The following is a 27,250-nucleotide window of genomic DNA, read 5'->3' as shown; positions in this document are numbered from 1 at the left end:
ATTGGCATTGCAAGAGTTCTAGGGTTATGGTGTATGTAACCTTGATATTAATTAGGAAGAAAGGTCCTATACACATGTAGTCATCGAATTCCAGCATCTTCAGCATCCCTTTTGTTAGTGGTCCTCAATGCAGAAGTCCCCAGGTCCTTGCTGGGGTAGGGTGAATTCTTTGCATCTCCCACTCTCCAGTGTTTACTGCGGGTATTTAGTAGTTACTTTTTGGCTTGTGTGCATTTTCCCTGGTGTGGCTTCATGTAAGGTGGGCTGTGTTTTATTCATCTTTTGTATGCTTCATGTCAAGCGAAGTGTACTTTGTAATGCTTGTGGTTTTGTTGGGCTTAATCAAATTTAAGAAGGTAGCAGAGTGCTTGGAAGTCATGAATCATGATATTATAAACTTGAAATACCTCATTTCCGTTTTTGTGTTGAATAGATACTCTGTTAGGCTGAATTCCAATATTGAAAGAGGTAGCAGTTATCTAATATTTTAGATTAATTGAGGCAAGAGCTTAACATTGAGAATTTTGTTCTTTAACATACATTACCCACTGTGAAATTGGGAAAGGACACCATTATTTAAATTTTTTGTTAGGACACCGCAGTTGAGCTAAAATAATACAAATTTTCCACTGGAGCAAAGTTTGAGAATCGTGAATTGAATGACCCTAATTGTTACTGTACGCCACGTTTTAAGGCCTTGGTTTCACTTTATAAAGATGTATTTTTCAGTACATAGACTTCGGGAAGCAACATGACTTTTGGAGCTCAGACTCCTGTGGTAAGCTGTCCTGAAATGATATTTTAAACAGTTTTTGGCTGATGCCTTGTGCTTCATGGTGGCGATAATGAAAACAAACAAACCCCAAACCAAACAAACCTTACTATATTTTCTTTTTCCCTTAGGCTTATATTCTTTCTTTAATAGATTATTATAGTGTGCTTTGTTTATTAAAAAAAATTACTGAGGAAATTTTTCAAGCATTTCTTTTGGAAAGTACCACCACTCCACCCTTTGAATAGCCTTGGCCAGTAATGTTTGGGCAAATGCAGGGCCATTTCCATAGTGTGATTCCTATTTGAGTATGTTGAGTTATATGAATAATAGTTTTCATAGGGACATCATCTTTGGACTACATGCATTTTTTTCCCCCTCCTGACACTATTACTGAAAACAGTTGTACAGTAGAGTATGATAGTACTTAATTTGTAGGGAGCAGATAATTTCATATCTATCATTGCTGGTTCCTGTGTCAGTCCCAGGCTGCCTGGCCCACTCACTCCCTGTTCTGTCTTTTCCACCCACTTCTTGAATTGATTTTTTTTTTTTTTTTTTTTTTTTTTTTGCGGTATGCGGGCCTCTCACTGTTGCGGCCTCTCCCATCGCGGAGCACAGGCTCCGGACGCGCAGGCCCAGCAGCCATGGCTCACGGGCCCAGCCGCTCCGCGGCATGTGGGATCCTCCCGGAGCAGGGCACGAACCCGTGTCTCCTGCATCGGCAGGCGGATTCTCAACCACTGTGCCACCAGGGAAGCCCTTGAATTGATTTTTAAGACTGAAAATACCTTAAGATCCCCAGCCTCTTCAGGAGGTGGGATTTGGAATTATTCTGGTGCCCTCAGCATCCATTGCTCACAAAGGTATGGTGTCTTATTATATCCTTGGCATGTACTCACTTTGACTGAGTTTCAAAATGAGATTCTCATTTTGAAAAAAGCTTTCTTTCACTCATCAGGAGTTTTGAAATATATGGCATAAACATTTTAGGGAAGTATGTGTGAAGCATCTAGAATATATTAATATAGATTTAGATGGAATTAGGTTATAGAATTAGACAATTGATAAGAATTAGTGAGACTGTCTAGTTGTTTTCTCCCACACTTGAAGGTCACACTTAAGTCATTTAAACTCAAGATTACAATTTTTTTGAGTATTTATTTTTAAAAGTAAAGCAGTTCTGCAGTATTTCCTTAGCATAAAATAATCCATAGAGTTGATATATTTCTTTTATTATTCGTTTTTGTATTCCATATCCCTTGTGGACCTGGAGCCTTGTCTTGAGCCTGCTCCAGAACTCTCCGTCTCCTCGCTGTCCTCTCTCCCCTCAGGGAACTTGGACCTGGTCTTGTCCATGGTGGATGGTTGGGGTCCTACTTCAACTGGGGCAGAACTAGCAGAGTCAAGGTACTTTGATACTGCTTCTCAGACTCATGCTCACTGGATTGACTTCTTAGGTACTGAGGACAGAACAGCTGAGAGCTGGGCTCTTTGGCTGTTATAATTTCAGCTTTTTTTGAGGGTCAACTTTTCATTTGCATCTGACGCTAGGACACCCTGGTCATCCAGTCATTACGTAGATTCCCTTCCTGACTACCCTGCTCTTGGTTCTCTGCCTTCATAGCTGAGTTGCTTACTGGGTGATTTTTATCCAATTTCAGTGGTAACTAATTATTTTCAGGTGTTTGATTTTCTACCCAGGTTTTCTCTCAGTTTTTTTTTTTTTTTTTCTCTCTCAGTTTTGAGCTTTCATTTGACCAAGTATCTGTTATACTTTCCCATAGCACATTTGTTTGTTATGTCTTTCTTTCTAGACTGTGTGTACCCGGAGTGTTGGGACCAAATTTGTGCTGTTCCTGTCGGTGTCCTCAGCACTTAGTACAGTACCTGGCACATAGCAGGTGATAAATAAATATTGATTGGATATAATCAATAGTGTAATCAATATGGGAAACCAATTTTCATATAGAAATTGAGAATTCATACGAGAAGATCAGACATTTCATTGACATAAGTACTAGGGAGTCTGTATATTTTAAATTATAAGCATATCCACATACAAAATAGCATCATTAGTCATCTGGCAGGGAGTTTATTTAAGAAGAAAAAGTATATAATTTTCACCATGTATTGTTAGGTGTTGTTCATTTCTGTTTTTCTGGAGTTTGAGTAAATGTATATTATTTTATATTTCTTACAAAGAGAAGTTTTATGGCACTATAAAGAAGTGAATTTAATGGCCCTATTTTTGTGCATTAATAATTTTATACTAAAGAGTAAATTCTCATTAAAAGGCCCTTAAATGCCTGCTCATAAAAAATAGAGACCTCTTTGATTTTGGTCTCCATACAATCCCAGTTATTGTATTGAGGCAAGTCATCAAACTCTTTAGTAGTCTAAACCTTTAATTTGGTTTCAGAACAGTAGTCATGTATTGAATACCCCAATTACCATGTCTTTACAAAGTTATGCAGGCACTTATTAAAAAAGTAATGACCATAACTTTTCGTGTAGAATTTCTTGTGCTAATTTTTTAAAGAGGACTGTTGAACTACATTCCCCATGAAGACCAAAATCTCATACTTTTAAGGATAGTGGAATATACATTTATGTGTAGAGAGGAGGGGGTGGTAATTTTTGTAGTGGCATTTTTAAGTGGATAGTTTACTAATTATGTTGAGGTAAACACTTTACAGCTCTAAGAGGAAAACTTCAATTATCTGAATGAAATGAGGTACATGAAATTAATTCAGATAAGTGGGGGAATCCTTTGTGTAAATGATGCATGTCAAGGGACATGACCTCAATCTTGATTTTTTTTTTTTTTTTTTTCTATATATCTGTCAGCTGGTTTTACATTACTAGATTCTGATTCTTTTTGGTCATGCTGGGAATCATTGATGGAGGAGGTAAAGTTTGCTCTATAATTTTTTTTTCCTTTGCCACAGAGGGAATCCAGAATATCGTATTCTGTGACAAGTATAATTGCTCATCTCTTGCCTGTACTGCCTGCCCTTTTAGGAGGTACACCACAGCCTCCCATTTTGTCACCTTCCTGTCAAACGTCAAATGTGTTTGGGGACTCCTTGAGAATGCACTTGATTTGAAATTAAAGCCACACTCTTCTGTCCAGTCTCAAGATATTTTCCTGCAAGTTGTTACAAGAAGTTGTGAGGGTGAATTGAGCTGGATAAACCTTGATTCTTTTCTTGTCCCCCTTGGGCTTTAATACTTAAGCAGCAGTTTGCACTGTAAGCCCTTGAAATAGAAACAAACATTGGGGCATAACCCCTGACCTTTGCAAATCCTAACTTGAACATTTTTGTGATTGATTAGAGTGTTTTAGGAAAATGATTTCTGCTGCCATTTACTAAGGTTTGCAGCATTCCTGGGCTCCTGGCATCTGAAAGTTATTGTGCAATCTGTAGATAGTCTGTGTAGCTGTGGTGACATTTTCCTCTAGGCTTTGGCTTTTTTTTTTTGGTATGTTTTGTTTAAACAGAGGTAAGCTCATCTTAGCAGCAGAGATGTGTGCTGTCTGACACCTCTGTAAGTGAATTTTACTTCTTTCTTCAGCATCACCTATAGATGCTTTACTTAAACCACCTCAGAACATGGCTCTTTATTTTCAGCATCACCAGCTTCCTTTTCACCTATTGGTCTTTGAGATACAAGACGATTCATATCATGATTGCCTTGGGTAGAGTGGATATGATATCAGCAAGCTCTGTATACAGACCTTGTGAGCAACTTCTAGTTCATTGCCTGAGACCTTCTTAAATACATGCAGGCAATGTGATTGAAGAGTTTAGGCTTCAGGGTCAGTCCAAACTGATTTTGACTCTGTACCGTTTATGAACAGCATGTCTTTGGGGGAAGTTAGTTACTTCTCTGGGTGTTAGTTTCCTCATCTGTAATATAGGAATAATATCAGCTTAATGTATTGAGTTTTTTTTTAAAGAGTAATCTTAGCTGTATTGATTTGTTGTCATGTGCAGATAAGTGTTTAATAATGTGAATTAATGAACTATTTATCTGGATCATACACGATTTTAAAAAGAAGTATATTTTGTTCCATTTGATAACAGAGATAGGTAAGCAAGAATTATTCCAAATAGAGGTCTTGCGCGGTTGACTTTGTTTTTCTTTTATTCTTATAACTGCTTTGCTATTATATGTTTTATTTATTTATTTTTATGTCTTTATTTTTTTAATTTTTATTTTTTATTGAGGTAGAGTTGTTTTACAATGTTGTGTTAGTTTCTACTGTACAGAAAAGTGAAGTAGAGTTCCCTGTGCTATACAGCAGGTTCTTATTAGTTATCTATTTTATGCATATTAGTGTATATACGTCAATCCCCATCTCCCAATTCATAACCCCCCCACCCCGGCCTTCCCCCCCCTTGGTGTCCATACGTTTGTTCTGTACATCTCTGTCTCTATTTCTGCCTTGCAAACCGGTTTATCTATACCATTTTCCTAGATTCCACATATATGCACTAATATACGATATTTTTCTCTTTCTCTTTTAAAACTTTTACGTAAGACTTTTGCAACCATCAGTCTATTTATATACAAAGGACATACCGATATGTGGGATAGGGAAGCAGAATGTGGAGTGTACTTGCTGGAGTAAGACAGACTTGAATTTGAATATAGATGATCTAACATTTGGGTAACCTTGGGCAGGGTTCTTTACTTTTTGGATTAAAAGTTTTCATCTGTAAAATGGGTATTAAAGATTAAAGAGTTAAAAAGGGAAAAAAGGATAATAAAATGGTTGTTAAGACTTAAGAGATGACGTATGCAAAATATTGAGTAAAGCTGGAATCCATAAATAGTGATAATTGTTATTATGACTTTGGAAAAGTGGCTTTACTTCTCTGGACCTCAGCCTTCCTCATCTGTAACATGAATATGTGAGAAAATTAATAGAGTTATTATGAGTATTAAATGAGATAATACATGTAAGAACTCATTAAATGTTAATTGCTACTGTTATTTATATTATTATTAATTCAGTTTCAGAACAAATTGGACCAATTTTGAGTCAAAATGAAAGAATTCATACAGATATTTAATATATTTTTTATGTTGGGGGATATTTACTGTGGATTTGGGGATGGCAGGTTATCATTCATTAGCTTTCAATGTTTCCTTAAGACAGCAGTAGTTCTCAAGTTGTGGTATACAGGCCTTTTTGGGTCACTGAGACCCTTTCAGGGGGTCCATTAGGTTAAAACTATTTATATAGTAATACTAACTGTTTGCCTTTTCCACTGTTTTTACATTTGCCCTGCTGATACTAAAGGAATAGTGGATAAAACTGTGGGTATCCTAGTAGATATTAAATGGCAGTGGCACCAGGGTGTACTAGTAATCATTGTATTCTTCACTACCGTGCATTCACTGTAAAACAGAAAACAAAAACTCAAAAAGCCAGTTTTACTTGAGTGTCCTTAATGAAGCAGTAAAAATTATTAGTTTTATTAAATCTTGATCCTTGAATGCATTGTTTTAATATTCTGTGTGATGAGATAGGAAATATGCAGAAGGCACTTCTGCTACATATCCAGAGTACATTGTTTGTCTCAAGGAAAGCCCTTATGTGTTCTTTTGAGTTGTGAGCTGAGCTAGCCGTATTTTGCGTGAAGCATCATTTTTACTGGAAAGAATGAGTACCAGACAAACTAGGATTATTTAGACTTAGGTATTTGGCACTCATTTTCTTGAAAACGAACACAGTGAGACTTGTCACTTCATGGCAAAAGCAATAGATAATATTTGTTGCTGATGATAAAATTTGAGCTTTCTAGTGAAAATTAAAATTTTGGAAAACTTATAAAATTTTGGAAAACTTAAGTCAACTGCTGTGCTCTTGTCAGCTTCCCAGTACTTAAAGAGTTTTCTGATGTGATGGGTGGTGATATTATGAATGTGAGTTTTTGCTATGGTATTAATTATGTCAAGATTTTCAATATTTATATAACTCAATGAACCAATATTTTCAAAGGGATCAGTGTTACAAAATTATGGTAAAAGACCCTTATAAAAAGCAAGTAACAGAATACAAAAAGCTTATGTGATATTAGATTTCATATTACAGCTAACCCAAAACTCCTACTTGTCAAGTTTTGGTGTAGTATCAAAGAAAAACATCCACAGTTATCTGAAAATGATACTAATATTAACATATATTTTCTTTTTTCTCACTGCATATATGTGTGGGGCTATATTTTTCATGTAGTTCAAACAAAACAATGTATCACGACAGATTGAATGTAGAAGCAGATATGAGAATTCAGCTGTCATCTATTAAGTTAGACATGAAAGAAATTTGCAAAAGTTGTAAAACAGTATTATTTTTATCACTAAGCTTTTTTTGGTATAGTAAAGTAATTTTTCATAAAATATATTCTCATTAAATGTCATTAAAAATTTAAAATGAATCAGAGGAAAAGCAGAACATATTTTGTCACAAAACTGGAACTTAATCATTGTCTTGCACATTCTAGAAATGGAAAATATTCTATTTCATTCAACAGATACTTGCAGAGTGTCTGCAAATAAGCAGTTTCCACCTGCAGGAACTCAGTGTAGGTAGGGAGATAGATGTCTTCATTTTCAGATACTAACAATTCACTGAAACAAGTGCTTTAATAAACATCTGTTCAAAGTTGCATATATTTTTCACCAAAAGAAGATAGCAAACTAAATGCCATTTTATAACCTGATTTTTTTCCCTGTTAACACTATAGAGCAAATCTTTTTTCATGTTAATATTTATAGATCTATGACATCATTTTATAATAGTGAAAAATTGGAAACAACCCAAATGTCCCATGGATGGGAGAATCAGCTCAATTGTGTTGGATCTCTTATATCAATTTTTAAATTAAATTATAAACCACGCTTTGAAAAAATTTAAAATGAATAAATAGTTAAAATTTTCACCTTTAATTCCTAATATGGTAAATATTGATAATTATAACTCATTAACAAAAGCTCTTGGGAGTCCTCAATTTTCAAGAACACAAAGGAGGCCTGATACTAAGAAGTTTGAGAACTGTTTCTTTAAGGAATGGTGGCTAGATTCATCAAATGAATGAAGTTCTAATGTTTTGTGTATTTCTTTGGAATATGGACTACATACCTCTAGTTTATTTTCCTGGTTGTAATGATATGTCACTGAATGGGGTTCTGTGTCATTCTCCAAGTAGGCAGAAAGGTTCCTATGAGTGTTTTTAAAGAAGATTTTCATTTTTATTTAAGATCGCTGCTACCTATATTGTTGCTACCCAGAATTGAGATAATGGTTAATGGTCACTTTATCAGCGAATTCATTCTTGATGCCACTCTTTTGGTTGCGAGATATTCATGCAGTTTTAAGCGCTGTTCACCATGGCAGGCTACTTCAGGGTTGTAGTGAAATTCACTTTGCTGAAAATAAACTGCCATTTTCTCTGAAGTCTTTACACTAGGCTAATCTGTCTGCTGTGAACTCTTCCTGACATTTCATAGCTATTTTCTAGATGGTCAGTCCACAACTTGTGAATGTGTTTGTGAATTAGTTATTTCCCAACAATATAATATGAATTACAGATGGGTTCCATAGTGCCATTGATACTATGGGCAGAGCCTCATTGTGGATTGTTAACATCTTTCTTTGGGGAATTATATTCTGACTTCTAGAAGGCTAGCCAAATAAATTACTCCACTGCAGTCCAACAGTGGCAAGAAACCCCCTTTTCCCGCTTACAATAGAAACAGGAGTGCTAAAGCTTTAACAGAAGCAAGAGAGGCATTCTGAAGCAATGCTCAAGAGACGCAGGTTATCCTAGGCACCCCAGGTGGGTAGAAAGGGTGGTGAGTAACCCTCTCAGGTGAAGCAGGTGTAGAAACTTTGGGCTAATCAGCAATGGTGGAGGGAAGAAGAAGGGATATTCTAGATATTGCTTGCAGGTGATAGATAACCTTTTGTGGCAGTTGCTAAAAAAATAAGGGATTGGTAGTCCTAGGTTGGGAAATCCATATGTACAGAGTTTTGTTGTGTTGTGCTCTTATGTTTGGTTACTGTGTGAACTGAACTCAAGAAATAGAACGACAAGCCAGTTGGGAAGGTTGAACTCATAGATTTATAGGCCAGAGGTTTGAATGTAAAAGGAAATGATGAACTCCAGGGGCATTCATAATCAGGAAGAGCGGTGGAAGCCAGGAGGGTGTTGGAGTATTCAAGCTGTTCACAAGGACCCCAAACAAATTCACGTTACAGTGTGGCTGTTAGGGCAGGGGTAGAACTGTTGATCAGCTGGCACAGTTCAGTCAGAGAATGCTGTGACTCAGCCTGCTGCCTTAGGGTCTCTGGTAGGAAATATAGACTTTTAAGAGTGGTATCCATATGGGAAGCCTGTTATGGGGAATGGTGGATATAAAGCAGAAATTGAGAACCAGGAGAACCTGTGCACACAGATGATGCCAACTTGGGAGAACTAGAATTTGACCTGAAGTTGAGCTTGTCTTCTTTCTGCTCAAGGGCATTGTTTGACCCCTTGGATTGAGGCAAGGCTGAGCCAAAGTGGGAAGCAGAGTGACCATAGCTAGCTGTGTGTAGTGGAGTGACAGACCTGCCCAAGAAGTATTTGTTAAACCAATGGATGGAAGTAAGGCAGAGGAACAGCTGGGTCATTACACTCATGTTCTTCATGCAGCAGACACTAGGCTTCATATTACCTACCCACTAAATATTCTCTAGGCTAGGGGTCAGTAAACTTTTTTAAAGCACCAGATAGTAAATATTTTAGGCTTTATGGGTGATTATGGTCTCTGTTAAGTTTGCCATTGCAGTGTGAAAGCAGCTGTAGAAAAATCCATAAATGAATGAGTAGCTATGTTCCAATGAAACTTTGTTTATGGGGACTGGAATTTGAATTTCATGTAATTTTCATAAGTTGCAAAATATTGGTCTTTTAAAAAAACTTTTCATCCATTAAAAAAATACAAGATCCATTCTTAGATCATGACTGTGTAAGAACAGGCAATGGACTGAATTTTGGGCCACAGGCTCTGATCTTTGTTTTAGGCAAATAAATGACTATCAGTTATGATGCAGAAAGCATATTAGCATTACTGAAACAGATGTTCTCTAGGACAATGCTGTTGGTGACACTGTCTTGTTTTATAGGTGACACTGATACAAATCCGTTCAAGAATTTAGATGTGACATCTGCAGCAGGTTCAAATCTCTCAGCTATAAGACAAACTGGATACTTCATAAAGATTGTCATCTATTATGCACAGAGAGCCAAAATCCGTTACTGAGATTGTCTGGGTGAACTGCCTGCTGGGTCCAGTGATGCACTAGTAGACAGAGAAGTTGAAAAAGAAGCCTGGCATATTCTTTGGATGACTGGCAGAATGTGACACCAGTATCGCATCGAGCCCTACTGTGATTCCAAGGACCGCATGACTAAATAAAAATGATTTTTTTGGTGGGGGTGGTTCAAGTAGCTTTGATCTTTACTTGGGGAATGTGTAATGCATTATCATTCCATAGTGACACATGGTGATTGCTTTGGTAATCAGACTTTAAAGATCCTGTCTGTTGATGGATTTTAATGTATTACAGTTATCACCTTTTAGTATTGGGCTTTTTTACACTAAGGGTAATATTGTAAAGAGAAACATCTGCTTAACCTAAAAAAATTAACCTAAAAACGTTAATTTAAGGAATATGATTTCACATGGAAGTTTTTGCTTGGGGGATTTTTGAAATTTTGCTCTCCCCTAGAATGTTTAAAATATGCTTCTATTTGCAAAAAGCTACTGCTCCCAGAATTTTCTAGGAAAATATCCTTTTGTGTAGGCTACTGAAATCAATAGTAAGTAGAAAATTGTATTCTACAGTATTAATGTGTGTAGAACATAGTATTATAAGTTAATACTAACTACTACTATTAATAAATTAATGTCTTCAGACCTATTAAATAAATTCACTTAAAATGATTTAACAAGCAGATGTGAACTGGAAATAAACATATGTATTTTCTAGAACTATCGAATCATAAGAAAACTGGAACGTCAAAGTACTCTCTGAACCAAGTCACTATTTTATTTGGTTAGAGTCCCTGCTTTTGGCATACATCTATTTATACCAGTTATAGAGGGTTTGAAAGCAGTGCTGGGAAATGAGGTGGGTGGATTCTCTCAAAGTTGAATCCCATTTTTTTCCTCAGTGAGTTTTCAACATTTTTATCATCTAGCATTCAACAAAAACTCTGGTAGCCGAGGATGTAAAACATAGATTATATTTTATATAGTTCGTACAGCTAATCTACAAACAGAAAAATTTCCTCATGACTTACCTTGAAATCTTTATTTAAGGCCTAATATTAATCAGTTTGTCAGTGTGCCACTGCTACTATTGCACATTTTTGGTCAGAGTGCAGTGCAACTAAGCCATCCTGCTAGGAAAAAGATTTGCAGATTGCTGAATAGTGGAAGTTACACACATCTAATTTACAAGTCAGATTAGTGATCAGAGTCATACGAAGTTGATTTTATGGTTTTTAAGCTAGTTTTTCATTGAAGCAATGCCTATAACTGGGGGACAGGTGTGTTGTAACATTTGAATGCCATAAACTCTTGAATCTGGAATGAAAGGGATGTTCTTATAGATGTTCAGATCCTAAAACTCAAGGATTTTGAAATAAAATGCTCTGTCATTCATTTATTGTGCCATAATTGAACTGCCCTGCAGATTTTATTTTGGATCATTTGGTTAATATTTGGAAAACTTCCATTTTCAAATATAAGGCACTTTAGGAAAGACTATGATTGTGTGTGTGTGTTTGTTTAAATAGAGCAGCAAAACATTTTTACCTTATAAATAAGATATATTTAATAAGAAATACATGGATTTAACATTGGTAGACCACTCAAATCAGGAATTCCACTGTCGTCTTCTGGAAACCTTGCATAAAGGGGAGGAGATAATAAATAGATCCCTTTGTAGATTGCAATTATTTTTTCCTAAACTTTTTTCAAAATACACAGAAGGATGCATAGCTATAGCTTGATAGGTTACACTTATCCTTGTTTCACCTGTACTTACTGAAATTGAGAAGACATGTCATAGAAGTGAGTATGAAAAAAAGTAGTGAATTGCAGAAAGGAAGTGCTATTTATTGGGATTTGAGAACATTATTTCAGACAAGCATCTGTGTTAGTCTTTTAGATGGTTCTTGGACCAATAATTGACTTGAATGTAATCAGGAGAAGAAGAAAATCCAGTTTAAAAAATTTATTTTTGGCTGTGTTGGGTCTTCGTTGCTGCATGCAGGCTTTCTGTAGTTGCAGCAAGCGGGAGCTGCTTTTCATTGTGTGTGGGCTTCTTATTGCAGTGGCTTCTCTGTTGCAGAGCACGGGCTGTAGGCACGTGGGCTTCAGTAGTTGTGGCTCATGGACTCCGTAGTTGTGGCTAGAGGGCTCTAGAGTGCAGGCTCAGTAGTTGTGGTGCACGGGCTTAGGTGCTCCACGGCATGTGGGATCTTCCCGGACCAGGGCTCGAACCCGTGTCTCCTGCATTGGCAGGCAGATTCTTAACCACTGCACCACCAGCGAAGTCCCAAATCCAGGTATTTAAAACTAGTTTTCTGTCAGTGGTCAGAAGAATATTTTGTTTTATCTTCCCTCATCCTGCCACGTGGTGAGGTCTTATGAATTGATTTTTGAGATGATGAAACATTGGGATTTATAGGGTCTTGAGAATTCATCAATTACATCTTTTTGTCCCCAAACTATGTTTTACATAGGACTTCTTTAGTCATATTTATAGGACATAAGAAAGACAGTTAACCTGACTTTCATAGACTCCAAAAAAGACTTTTGAAGAAAGATTACCATAAGGTAAGATGTAGTAGGCATACATTCCTGTGATGATTTTAGTAGAGCAGTGACTATTTAGGTGGTTTCTTTTCCCATTTCCTTTTCTCCTAACATCATAGTCCCTGGTTAAAGCTGCTTTTCCTTGAGGCGAGTGGGAGGTAACTTTGTGAATGGAGATATTGAGGCTGTTGTAGACATCAGGAAATGAGTGGATTGCAAAAGAGAGAATGAGATGGTAAATGTGGTAGGTGATAAGATCATAGATGAGCACTCCTTTTTTGGATTGTCAAGGTTGCTAGAGTAAGAATATCAGTAGAATAGAGTTGATTTGTTATTACCTTGTACTATGTATTGTACAGAATTAAAAACATGTTATTTTATATTGGAGTGTAGTTGATTTATAATGTATATTGCTGTACAGAATGTTTAGTTGTAGATACCATATATTTTAATCTGAATTTTAAAGTGGGAATTCTCCATTTTGTGCAGTGACTCTTCACTAAGTGTATATATAATTAAATGAAGTGTTTTGAGTATAAATAACATACTAATTTACTAAGATAAAATTTGTTGGACCAGGGCTTCCCTGGTGGTGCAGTGGTTGAGAGTCTGCCTGCTGATGCAGGGGACACAGGTTCGTGCCCCGGTCCGGGAAGATCCCACATGCCGTGGAGCGGCTGGGCCCGTGAGCCATGGCCGCTGAACCTGCGCCTCAGGAGCCTGTGCTCCGCAGCGGGAGAGGCCACAACAGTGAGAGGCCCGCGTACCGCAAAAAAAAAAAAAAAAAAAAAAAATTTGACCAAATGAGGAATCGCCTTTTTTTCTTTCCCTTGATGTTTAGTCAGTAGCTCCCCACTCCCCTTTTTTTGGTAAATTTTTATTTCACATTGAGTTGCTTAAAATGAAGGATTCCTTATTATAGGTAAGCAGTACATGTAATGCAGGGGAACCACACCTATCATAAGATGATAGGATGATGACTGAGACTTCTTTGTTTCAGGATTTCAGCTGAAGCTCCAACGCTGAAAATAAAGGGTAGTAAGCATCCTTATATTCTAAAGAGGAATTTGGGATTTAGTTAAGGAGAACAGGATTGCAGCATCCACTTCCCATACATAAGTGAAATTAGAAGAGGGGTTTTAAAACTGTCATTCAAGTGAAGAATTGTTAATCTAGTGGAGAGTTAGTTCTGTGACATTTCCCTGTTTCTTTCCAAAAGGACCTTTTATTTCCAGTCCAGGATTTGGCTATGTCCTCCAGGAGGGTAGATTGGTATTTAATACAGAATCGTGTTTCTTGATACCACAATGGCAACTTGCAAAGAGTTCTTGAGAAAGCATGACATACGTTTCCTAGAGTTTGGGGGTGTTCCTGAACTGACTCGTTTCTGGAGGGGAGGAGAGTGACGGAAGCCAGTGAGATGGCATGTTGAGTGAGGGGGCAGTAGTGGAAAGAGTTGATATTTGCATCTAGCGTAGTAAGAAGGCATAAGTTTTTTGTGTGGACCAAGTGGATGCCATGGGAAGTAACCAGGCTTGAGTAATCTTAATGGATCCTCCCATTGCGCTATGAGGGAATTTTGGGTGGGATAGTAAGAGGTCAGACTGAGAGTGCATCCCACACACCAGGGAACTATTCAGCGTGGAGGGTCCAGCCTCTTTGCTTGCTGTAGCTTAAGGTGCCCCTGCTGGGAAGACCTGAAATGTACTGTCCAAGCTGGGCTTTGAGAATGAGAGGAGGTAGCTATCAATAATTACACAAGTATAACATCATCCTGTTTCATGGCTGTCGAGTAAACCCCCATGGAAGTAGGCACATGGGACACTTGTCCTTCTTCCTCTACCTAGCCTGATCTGGAGGAACGAGGAAGTGAAAGAGGAAGTGGAGAAAAGTGGAAGAGCCAGCAAGGATTTTGAAAGAAACTGATTCTGTTCTTTCTCTCGGCTGTCCTGGGCTGAGGCAGGGTACGTGGATACTGTTTGAATAAGATATGAAACTGAAGGTATAACTTGGACTAGGTTACATTTTGCAGTACCTGAAAATGACTGAGAAGCAGCAGGGTTTTTATCTGGGCTGTTATGGAGAGTTGGGGAAGTGAGATCCAGAGGAGTATATTTGAAGTGATGGGAGGAAATTAGAGCATATATCCCGTTGAGTTAATTGGATTTGATCATTTTCTTAGTTTAATAGGATTTTAATTTCATTGAACAAACCTTTAGTAAGTACCTACAATCTGATCTGTAAGGTACTCAGTTAAGCATTTTAGGGCAGGCAAAGATGAGGAAGATATTCTGTCCTCAGGGGGTTTCTGCTTTAGTGTAAATAGGTAAACTTAATCCATGACAGAGCAACATAGGTGTTCTAGACCTATAAGTGGCAATGCTGTGGGGATGTGGAAAAAAATGAATACCCCTGGGGTTCAGGGCAGGTTTTGTGGAGGAGGCAGAGTTTGGGCTGGGCCTTGAAGGAAGAGAATGGTAACAGCTGGGAAGAAGGGTATTCTGGCGTGAGGGAAGAGTCGAAGGCACGGGATTAGGAATGAACAGATGGCTGGGAGGAAATAATGCTTATCCACACTGAACATTTTACTTTTTAAGAAATGGTTTCCGTCACCAGTTAAACGTGTTTGCCCATGTTACAACTCCAGTTGAAGTTTTATTTCTTTTACATGCCATTTTGCATTTTGTTAGTAATGCACAAAGTATATTCCTTTATGAGATATAGTGTGGAAACGTTATTCACGTTAGAACCTAGATGGTTATAAGCATCAAAACCAAACTTCTAAGTCTGATCACAAAGTCTATTACTTTCCTTGATTTAAAACAGTAAAATGTAGAGAAGATGATGATTTTTACATATGATCTTGAGCATTTGGCAGTGCAATTAGTTTCATAACAAGTGATCGTTTTTTAAAGCCTTCCCAGAATAAGAATGAGTATCTTGATGCTAGTGTCACTTTTAAATAGCTATAGCTCCAGGAATGTGTCTGTTCATGTTGTTATCTTAAATACACACCTTATCTATCCATATTGCTGTACTTCAGATGTGAAAGTAAAAATAAAGGTGTGAAGTGCCTAACAGACTTGTATGGATTTATGTAAATCAGAAAACACACAATCCATTAGTGCTGAGGCCCTAATGTATTAAATTCAAGTATGGATTATTTCCTATAAGTTTTACACACACACACACACACACACACACACACACACACACACACATACACATACAGCATGATACCCAGTGATTAACTTTGCAGAAAAAAAAAATTGTAAGAGCTTTTTTTCTCTGAACTCCAGACACATACCCAATTGTCTTGTGATACCTCCATATGGTTAGTTAAAGGTATTTAAAATACTCAAAACTGAATTGATCTTTTTACCTAAACTTGTTTCATCTTTAGTCTTCCTCATCTAAGTTAATGACAATTCCATCCTTGTTACTCTGACCAGAAACCTTGGAGTCATCTTTGACTCTTCTGTCTTATATCTACACTTCATCTGTCAATAGTTCATGTTGATTCTTCATCAGAATACATCTAGAATTTGAATCTGCCACCTCTCACTACCTCCACTACTGCCTCATCAACCTATTATCATCTCTTACTTGCATTTTTTTTTTTTTTAGCTGTGCTGAGTGGCATGCAGGATCTTAGTTCCCCGACAAGGGATCAAACCTGTATCCCCTGCAGTGGAAGTGCAGTCTTAACCACTGGACCACCAGGGAAGTCCCTACTTGGATTATTTTAATAATCTCCTAACTGGTCTCCTAGCTTCCTCTTACAATCCTCAGCTCAGTGTGTAACCCAGCACTTCAGTCTAGTCTCAGTGCAGTAGCCAAAATAATCACATTTAAAACATACATCAAATCTTGTCTTTGTTCAATTCAAAACTTCAATTGTTTCCTTTCTCATTCACTGTAAAAACTAAAGTCTTTGTAGTAGCCTGTAAGGCTCTACATGATATTGCCCCATCTGCAATCTCATCCTTTGACTGTGTTGACTACCCCCCATTCACAACCTGACTACTGTTCCTGGAATCACTGGCCTCAGGGCCTTTGCACTTGTTTTTCCCTTTGCCTGGAATGCTCTTCCCCCTAGATAACTGCTTAGCTTATTCCCTAACTTTTCTTGGGTCTTTATTGAAATGGTACATTCCTAGTGAGACCTTCCTTGACCATTTTATTTAAAACATCCCTCTCCTTCCAGTTCCTTTATTTTTCTAGTTAGCACTTTCCTAAACTAATTGTATATTTTACTTTTACTTTTTTTATGGTCAGTCTTTTTTTTTTTTTTTTTTTTTTTTGGCGGTACGCGGGGCCTCTCACTGCTGGTCTCTCCCGTTGCAGAGCACAGGCTCCGGATGCCCAGGCTCAGCGGCCATGGCTCACGGGCCCAGCCACTCCACGGCATGTGGCATCCTCCCGGACCGGGGCACAAACCCGCGTCCCCTGCATCGGCGGGCAGACTTTCAACCACTGCGCCACCAGGGAAGCCTTATGGTCAGTCTTTTTAGGATGAAAGCTTGACGAGGGCAGGGGATTTTGTTTTGTTTACTACTGTACCACCCCATTTAGAGTCATTCTTGGCACATAGTTTGTACTTGAATACATAATTATTGAATAAATAAAAGACAATAAAAATTTATTATATGGGGGTTAAACCTGTAGTAAAACCTGACGTACACTTATTGGCGTCTTTGGGCAATGATGCTATTTCCAAATGTCTGAATATTACTTTTCCTTTTAATTTTTTTTTTTTTTTTTGTGGTACGCGAGCCTCTCACTGTCGTGGCCTCTCCCATTGCGGAGTACAGGCTCCGGACACGCAGGCTCAGCGGCCATGGCTCACGGGCCCAGCCGCTCCGCGGCATGTGGGATCTTCCTGGACCGGGGCACGAACCTGTGACCCCTGCATCAGCAGGCGGATTCTCAACCACTGTGCCACCAGGGAAGCCCCCTTTAAATTTTTTTTTTTTTTTTTTTTTTTGCGGTACGCGGGCCTCTCACTGTTGTGGCCTCTCCCTTTGCAGAGCACAGGCTCCGGACGCGCAGGCTCAGCGGCCATGGCTCATGGGCCCAGCCGCTCCGCGGCACGTGGGATCTTCCCAGACCGGGGCACGAACCTGCGTCCCCTGTATCGGCAGGCAGAATCTCAACCACTGCGCCACCAGGGAAGCCCCCCTTTAAAATTTTTAAATCAAATGTATTGGGGGTGTAGTTGACATAAAATAAAAGGCGCTTTAAATGTAGTGTTCAATGAATTTTGATAGATACACCTATGTAACTAGTATTACGGTCAAGGTATAAAATATTTCCATCACCTCAAAAAGTTCCCTTTTGTCCTTTTGCAGTCACTTCTCCCTCCCTCTCTCATGCTCATTTCCAGGCAACTAGTAATCTGAGTTTTGTCACTAGTTTTCCCTGCTCTAAATTTTCATATAGATAGAATCACATACTATGTACTCTTTTCAGCATGATGTTTTTGAAGCTTCTTCCTATGTTATTGTATGTCTTAGTAATTAGGTCCTTTTCACTGCAGAGTAGTGTTCATTGTATAAATGTGCCACAACTTGCTTATCCACTTACCTGATTGTGGACATTTGGGGTGTTTCTATTTTGCCTGTAAGGAATAAGCTACCATGAATGCTCATGTTCAAGTCTTTGTGTCTTATGCTTTAATTTTTCTAGGTTAGATACCCAGGGGTAGAATTGTAGTGACATTTGATAAGTGTATGTTTAACTTCATAAGAAACTGCCAAACTGTTTTCAAAGTGATTGTACCATATTCTCCCCAAATGTATGAAAGTTCTAGTTGCTTCACATTCTGGCCAGCACTTGATGTTATTCTTTTAAATTCTGACATTCTAGTGGGTGTGTGGTGGTATCTCATTGTGGTTTTAATTTGCATTTCTATGTTTACCAGTGACATTGATCTTTTCATGTATTTATTGACCATTTGTTTATCTTTTTCTGTGAAGTATCTGTTCAAATCTTTTGGCCATTTTTAAAAATTGGGTTGTTTGTTTTCTTGTCATTCAGCTTTAAGAGTTCTTTATGTATCTGGATACAAGTCCTTTGTCAAACATTTTCTCCTGGTCTGTAGATTGTCCTTTTTCTTTCATTAATGGTGTCTTTTGAAGAGCAGAAGTTTCAATTTTTGAATAAATCCATTTTATCAGTGTTTTCTTCTCCCTCCCTCCCCTGCTCCCTTCCTTTTTTGGTTCTTTCTAAGAAATCATTTTTTAATTCTAGGTTGTAAAGATTTTCTCCTGTGTTTTCTTCTAGAAGTTTTATGGTTTTACCTTTTACATTTAGTCTCTGGTCCATTTTGAATTAATTTTTGTGTAGAGTGTGAGGTAAGGATCAAGGTCCATTCTTTTCTGTATTGAATTTTCCAAGGATCACTTGTGGAAAAAACTGTTGTTTCTCCTTTGAGTTATCTTGAAACTTTTGTTAAAAATCAACTAATCATATATTTGTGAATCTTTTCCTAGACTCTATTATGTATTGATCTATATGTCTATCATGCCAACACCACACTGTTTAATACTAAGTCTTGAAATAAGTGGTATAAGTTGTTTAACATCGTTCTTTTTTGAAATTGTTTAGGCCCTCTAAATCCTTTCCATTACCATGTCCTTGAAACTATGTTTTATTTTAAATTTATTTTTGGTTGTCCTTGTTACTCATGAAAGGGCATTTTAATATTTAACCTTGGCACCTAAGGCCCTCTCCAGTTAGGCTTTAGTCTACTTTTTCTACCTTTATTTTCCCTTTTCTTATACCTAACAAGTACTCCAGGGTCCTGGTCAGTATTTCTATATTTACCTCCTTTTCTTTGATAATACTCTTTTCCTTTGCTGAAAGCCTTTCTTCACCTCTCCCTTTTAAAATCCTAATCATTTTTCAAAGTCTCTCATTTCTTTATGGTGGTGCTTTTCTTACTAGGATATTACAGTCCTTTAAATATTTGTTACATCCTTCTTATTAAATTGTAAGCTCATTGATTGCTTTACTCATCGTTGATCCTCCCATTGTGCCTCACTAGCCCAGAGCATGGCACATAGTTAATGTTCTATAAATATTTATTGAACATTTACATAAAAAATCTTTAAAATAGAAAGCCTTTAGGGTACCTTAAAGTATTAGATCGCCAGTGTGGCTTGTTGAGTGAATAAGCAGATATGTAAGAGTGTACTACCTGCTGCAGGCATCATGCTGCCCCCCAAATAGATCTTTTTGCATGGCTATAGTTTTAGAGTAGGGAACAGAAAGAAATAAAGGGGCCATTATTTCATCTAAATAGTGTTCACCCAGTAAAGTTGGAGGACTGCTGTGGGCAATTACTCATCCTCTGATGTAATCCGTATCTTTCTCTCTTCTTTTATGAGAGTCCTTTAATTTAACCTGTGTTCCTTTAATTTAACCTGTGTTGGTCAACATGATTTTTTATTGAGGACAGGCACTATTTATGGTGCAAGGGTGAACCAGCTAAGCGCTCAATGACCTGTATACAAATGGTAGACACATGGATATTTTCTGTATGCCATGGGTAAGTGCGCAGATGGGTATCATGGTAGAACAGAAGAGGAATACTTGGGGGTTTGGTTGCCCTTTTAGGTTCTCATAGGCTTATATCTAGGTGTATAAATTGGGGAGGACCAAATGTGCTTTGCTTAGCTCAACGTTCACTGACTGAGCAGTCTATTTTCAGATAGTTCTTCAGATACTGAAAGTCATCCGTCATTGCTTAGTTTTATATACTCTTCCATTTATTTATATCTACTGTCGTTTGCTGAGATCATCCCTTCAAAAAACATTTTCTTGAGGAGCCATGATGTGCTGGATGCTAGTGCTGGCACTAAAATAAAAAAGACCTGCCTCCTGGAGGAGTGGAAGTTTCATTTGAGGCATCAGTATTCAACAAATGCTTCTATATCCTAAGGATGTACTGTAACATATACAGATTTGTGGAAAGCTAGTTTTGTGACCTTTGAATCCCTTCACTCACATAGAGGATATCAAAAGAGGGAAAGACTTCATTAGGTGAATTTTTCTAGAATGTCATTAGGCGAATTTTTCTGGAATGTCATTGGAGTGGTGTGTGTTTTAGTCCTGCCTTTCACAAGTTAGGCATCTGAATCTCTCATGAAACCTAGTGAGAGGAGTGTCAACTGTAGTACATGGTCCGCAGCTGAGGTCACAAGGGACTGATGCTTGACTCATGCCTGAGAAAGCCTAAGTGTTCTGTGGCAGTAGGGCTGGGCTTGAGAAGTAATTGCACTGCTTTCTTCCAGCAGGTCAGAAGTGTATGTATGTATCCCAGAATATGAATATCAACCTGGTGTTATTTGAAAAGGAATTCTGCCCAAGGAAGTTTTTTGCCAGGGAAAAAAGATCCCTGCAGTAAAGAGTTGTGGGGTATACAGCCAGAGGTCAGAAACTGAGGGGACACTGGGAGGGAGCTGTTAGCTAAAGGAGAGCACTGCTCCTGGCAGGAATTTTGCACTTGGGGGCTCATACCAATGGAAGAATGCATATGCACTTCCCAAGAGAAGGAAAATCAGCTTTAAACATCTGCCATATTCATATAATGCTAGGTCATTTTGGTACAGTAGCAGACAAATAAGAACTGTTCTGTGATGCCTGACCTCTTCTTGCCTCCCTGATCTTGATCCTGGTGAGCTCAGAAAACTTGGAAGATGGCAGAAGAGAAACTTCTTGGTGAGAAGAGAAGGATCTTGTTCCTTCCCTCACTGACAGTGGCCAGCTCTTGGCAGGCCTTAGCTGAAAAGAGAACATAAGATGTAATGTTAACTGTACTTTGGAGTTTTGACTGTTATTTGGATGTAGTCTTTAAATTTTGAAAAATTTTAAGCCTACAGAAATGGTGAAATAGTAATCTAATAAACACCTCATACCTTTTACCAGTTAACAGCGTTTGGTATGAGTATAGATTATATATACGGTATACTTTTTTGGCCAGTGGAATGGGGATGAACCATTTGAAAAGACACTTTACTCCTAAATACTTTAGCTTTTCTCTCTGAAAAATTAAGATATTCTCCTATACAATGCCATTATCACACCCAAGATTTACCATTGGTACAATAAAGTTATATAATGTATAGTCCATATTCAAATTTCCCCAGTTGTCTGTCTGAGACTAGTTATTTTAAATTACTGAACTGAGACTTACCATTTCAAGTGATCATATGATTTTCTGTTACTTATTAGGGACCAGAAAGTCATGAGGATTACTTGAGTTTTTTTCTCTAAGGCAGAGGTTAGTTTACTGCTGAACAGGTTTAATAGACCAGTGAGAGACAAAAATAAAGTTTTTGCATGAAACCCATCATTTCTGTGTGGTCAACATGTTGGGCACACTTTTAAAAGGGTATCTCAGTTCACTGTACTTTTGCATTGTTCAAGAATAGATTTCCTATAGATGAAACAAAATTGTCGGAGTGACAATAATTGTTGAGCCAGGTGATATGGTTCATTAAACTCTTACCTCTACTGCTGTGTATGTTTGAAAGTTTTCATAATAAAAAGTTAAAGGATTTTTAGAGTCTTGTGTTTTCTAATTTGTAGATTTGGAATGTTAGAAAATCAAGTATTATGTTATACTATTAATATCAGAGGAAATCAATTTATAAAATTAAAGCACAGTGGTGGTAATAATATTTTGTTCCAATTTTTGAGTATTTAATAAATGTCAGGCATTAGGCTAAATCTTTTACATGTTCCACATTCACATTCCAGCATCTCCAAGGTAAATTTTATTTATTTCATTGAAAAACAGTCATTCTTTAGAGTTCATTACTCAGTTTGAAGGTTTACCTTCATCTTTTCCTTAGTTTGTCATTTCTCTCTGAAGTGGAGGAGGGACTGAGCCCAGGATTGGTGCTAATAGTGGAGTGGATGACCTGGGTGAAAGTTCATGTTGGGTTCAAAATTGAAGCTAAAGGTTATAAGAAGCAGGGTTGAGTCTAAGGGATTTCAACATATTGCAGTGCTGGCTCTAACTCAAATTTATCAGGTAATACAGAATTCTGAATAAGACGGCAGTGGGTAACTTCTCCCAACTAAAAATAAAATAGTCCTAAAACCTAGTGTTTAGCTTTGTTAGAATTTATTTAGAGTTTCAAATATTTTGTGTATTAGCCATAGTGATAGTTTTGGTGTGGATATAATTTTTTTGTACTTTTAATAATTTAATAAATTTTGTTCTCACAATCTTGATACTAAAGGTAGGATCTTGTAACTTTATACTAAAAAAACAGTTTTGATGGAAGTCAATAAAATACCACTCTGTCTCTGTATACCTTAGATATATTAGTGATTTCTGAGTGTTAAACACAATTTATGTCTTCCATTTTGCTTAGTATATTATGTAAAGGTTTTAAGAATGAATAATTAAAGGAATTGCACTGATAAATGAGATGGTTGCTGTTGACCTTTGTAAGAGAGACAATTTAGTCATCAGTGTTCATTGTTTCTTAGCAACAGAAAGTATTCCTGTGCTGGGCATTTTCATATATTTCTTATAAACACACATTTGGAAATATATGACCTGATGGTTGTCCCTCTGTCCTGAAGCTCTCACTGCTTCTTCATTACCTAAATGTCCTCATTAAACTTCACATTCATACAGTATATTCTTTCAGCTTAGTAACCCACAGTTTGACTTGAGGATCATTTGGCTTGTCAGAATCTTAGAGGTCTGGGAAAAATTTTTTGTGTTTATTGTGAAGCTAAAAGTTATTGAAAATGTGTTATATTTTCATAATAAAACAAGTATAAAAAGACTGCCTTGGGAGCTAGCTATTTTCTTATTGTCCTTAGCCTCTAGGGAGGTAGTTTAATCACTTGTGATAAAGAAATAGCTTGGTTATATTTTGGCAAGTTGACTTGTATTCAGTTTAGATCATAATTTATGAAAATGCTAGGGTCATAGGGAATGTTGTATTCATTCATCCATTCAACAAATATTTATTGAGCACTTACAACATGCTAGGCTCTGTGACAGGCCCTGGGGATACAATGGTGAGCAAAAACATGGTGTCTCTGCTTTCTAGAAAAGAATGGTAGTTGTCAGAAAGCATGATCTGGTCAGGTAGGAAGGGCTTCCCCGAGGAAGTGTGCGTTAGCTGCTATCTGAAGAGTGTTCCAGTAGGAGCAGCATGTGCAATGGAGGCTGCAGGGCACATTAAGGACCTGACAGAAGGCTGGGGAAGCTGATGTCCAGAGAGTGCACGCCTGCAAAATGAGGCTTGTGAGGAAATTGGTTTTGAGAAAGGACTTCATTCTTTGTAGATGTTTTATGAAATCAACAGTTATCTTTATATTGACTTCTGTGTATCTGTTTTAAAATAATAAACTATGTTTTCAGATACTCACAGATTTGAAGTTCCCTTAGAATTCATTTTTCCCATTTTCCTCCTAAATAGTAATCCATTCTGAATGGCCAACTCCTGCTTGAATATACAGGTATACCTTGTTTTATTGCACTTCTCTTTATTGTGCTTTGTAGACGCTGCTTTTTTTCTTTTTTACAAATTGGAGGTTTGTGGCAACCCTCTGGTGTCAGATGATGTTTAGTACTTTTTAGCAAAGTATTTTTAAATTAAGGTATGTATATTGTCTTTTTAGACATAATGCTTGCATACAGTAGACTACAGTGTAAACATAACTTTTATATGCTCTGGGAAACCAAAAAATTTGTTTGACTCAGTTTATTGCCATGTTCACTTTATTGTGATGGTCTGGAACTGAAACTGCAGTATCTCCGAGGTAGGCCTGTACCTAGCCCAGTGGCAGCTTCATTTTTAGACACCTTTAATTATTAGAGTTCTTACTTTTGTGAAGCCAGAATTTTGTTTTCTACTCATTGATTCTAGTTCTCTGGGGCAAAATGAACAAGTCTCAGTTTGTTTTTATATGCATTCATGTATGTGGAGGTTACTGATGTATAGCTACAAGCCTCTTTTTTTTCTAGACTTTTCCCCCTTAATATTTGAAAAACTTGAAATATATACAAAAGGAGACAGACTAGTAGAATGAAGCACCCTTCCTGCCTTATTCTGCATGTATCCATCGCCCGTCTTCAGCAATTATCAACTCATGGCTTTATTTGAAAGACAGATACTTAATGAATATTTGCTTTGTACATGATGTGGTACTAGTTGTTGGAGCTATAGAATAGGACCTGACACGGTTTCTGGCCTGAAGAAGCTCACATGCCAGTGGAGAAGAAAATAAAATCAGTTAAAATAGTACAGCATGATGCATACAGTCATCTAATTTGCAAGAGAAATATGGGATTATGAAGAAAAAGTACAGGGAAGGAGCTTTATCTTGCTGATATGTAGTAGAACTGGAGGGGTGCTGGGATGGAGATTAGTATACAAATTTAGGCTCTGGAAACACTTCCAAGGGAGTCTTGGAGAAAGTTAAGTCAAAGTTCACCAGACATTAGGAAAGTCTAAAATACCGCCCCCAGTGGTATGTAAAATCTTGTCTATATGTACTTAAGTAGGTATTTCTGTGGAGAGGGCCCTTAGTTTTCATCAGACCTCAGAGGTCTATGATACAAAATACGGCCATTACATAGTCCCTTATAAAGGAATTGGATTTGGCTGTAGTTAAGGATTTCATAATGGTCAACTTAAACCCTCATGAGGGTTGAAAAACCAAGAGACTCAGATGTTTAGTCAACTGCAAGTAATGTTTATTATTGCAAATAGATAGGAAAATAAGTATTTGTACTCTTCTTACAGCCTAGAAATCAATTATGTAGATAGTTAGATATAGATTATATATCTTAAAATATGAAATAATTGGTTTAGTTCTTTTACCCAGAGGTCAGGGATTCAAGAACTGCAGAGATGATATCATATCCAAAGTAAAAATACTGCTTTTTTCCCCAGACAGTGTTAGTTAGGGTCCTCGCTTAGTCCAGTTTGAAAAGCAAGTTGTGTGAACACAGGAAGACTGAAGAGCGTTAAGAGTTCTGCTCAGATCTATTCTTCTTTGTTGAGCCTTATTTACCAAGGGTGCATCATTAATGTTTATCTTGATACTTACCCAGATTTGCTCTTGCTTGAATTTTGGTACAACTATGTGAGAGCATAAGCATATACTTGCACACACACTAGTGCAGTGGTGCAATTTCCTCTCAGAGCTTTTCTATCCGAGGAAGCAGGTACTATTTACTGTATATACTAGACAATTGGAAGCAGGTGCTTCCCACTCTCTCTAATCTTTGCTTCTGTTTTTTTCACGTTGTACTTGCTTGCATACTCTGTATAATATAGGCGTCTCTATGGTTTAGGTTCTATAGGTTCTGGAATAGATGTGTGACAAAAAAGCTGTAATGTAGTCTTTTTTATTCATTCATAATGTCACTTGGTGCTTGAATATTGTAGTTGACTATTTGATCACTCCATTTATGTATGCTTTGCTTGTTTATTTCTTCTCCTGTTTAGTAGTCAGGAATTACATATATATTCTAGCAAAAATGATCAACTCAGATTACTTTTTGTAACATATCTTGGCAATTTCATTGACATGGCTTTATGCTGCATTTTGTTCATGCATATGGTCATTTGTTATGTTTGAGTGTTTGTAAAATGAAATTATTTGATAATTTGTTTAAATTATCTTTAAAAATAAAATAAAATGACAAGGTTTATCCTTTTGAATTCATTGGATGTCACTGTTATTAAAATCATATTATTCTCCATAAAACAGACTTACAAAAGTCTAAATTCTTCTTTGTGTTCAGTTACATTATCAAATAAATCATATCTCCCTTTAGACATGCCCCAGTTTGTTGAACATTTTACTTTGATTTTCATAGTGAGCATATAGACAAGATAGGTGGCTATGTAAATTATTTGGGATAAATTTTATAAATAGTACTGAAAATCAGTTTCACAATTCTAAGTGTCACTTCTTTTAATGCTTCTGTTTGTAGAATAGGGTACTGAACAATGCAGTGGTTAAAATATATAATTCTGACCTTCAGAGAGTTTATATTCTAATAAGAAAGAAAGGCTGGTGTAGAAATAACTTCAGTGGAATACATAGTGTAAGAGAGGTACAAATAAAATTCAGAGAAAAAAGATGGTTTCATGTTAGGCATTTCTTAAAAGGTGTGATACTTGAGCTGGACTTTAAGTAACTGGTAGAAAATTGGCAAGGGGAGATTTGGGGAAAGGATATTTCAGGCTGATCACATAATAGGCAAAACGTACAGAGGTATCATTGAAGGGTCTCTAATGGTCTTACATAGGGAGCAGACAGGGAGCGATTGGCTGTTAGACTAGAATAATTGGGTTTAACTGTGTAAGTGTATATAGATCTTAATTGTTCTGCATTGGACAGCCCTTGAAGGTTATAGAACACCTCTTATGTGTCAGATCTGAACAGGTCTTCAGATTTATTTATAACAACCCTTGTTTAATAGATATTACAATGTTTATTTTAAAGAAAAGAAAAACCGAGGACCAGAAGAGTTTAGTGACTTACCCAAGGTCTCATGACAAGTAATCGTCAGAGCTAGGATTCAAACCACATGTTTTTTTG

The 27,250-nt window shown here is 37.2% G+C and overlaps 1 protein-coding gene across 15 annotated transcripts in view; it reads left to right on the top strand.

The window, feature by feature from the left end:
• Positions 1-27,250, top strand: part of GTDC1 (glycosyltransferase like domain containing 1) — a 425,639-nt gene that overhangs the window by 2,702 nt on the left and 395,687 nt on the right. For 2 of the 15 annotated variants that reach the window (XM_067025951.1, XM_067025962.1), the window contains exon 1: positions 17,010-17,158. The exons of the other annotated variants lie outside the window; for them this stretch is intronic. The gene's annotated coding sequence lies outside the window, so the exon portion shown is untranslated. Of the gene's footprint in view, positions 1-17,009; positions 17,159-27,250 lie in introns of those variants that run through there. 15 annotated transcript variants of the gene reach the window in all.

The sequence above is a fragment of the Kogia breviceps genome, chromosome 2, assembly GCF_026419965.1.
Source record: "Kogia breviceps isolate mKogBre1 chromosome 2, mKogBre1 haplotype 1, whole genome shotgun sequence".
In the NCBI taxonomy this organism is placed as follows: Eukaryota; Metazoa; Chordata; class Mammalia; order Artiodactyla; family Physeteridae; genus Kogia; species Kogia breviceps.
This window is presented reverse-complemented; position numbering and strand designations above follow the sequence as displayed.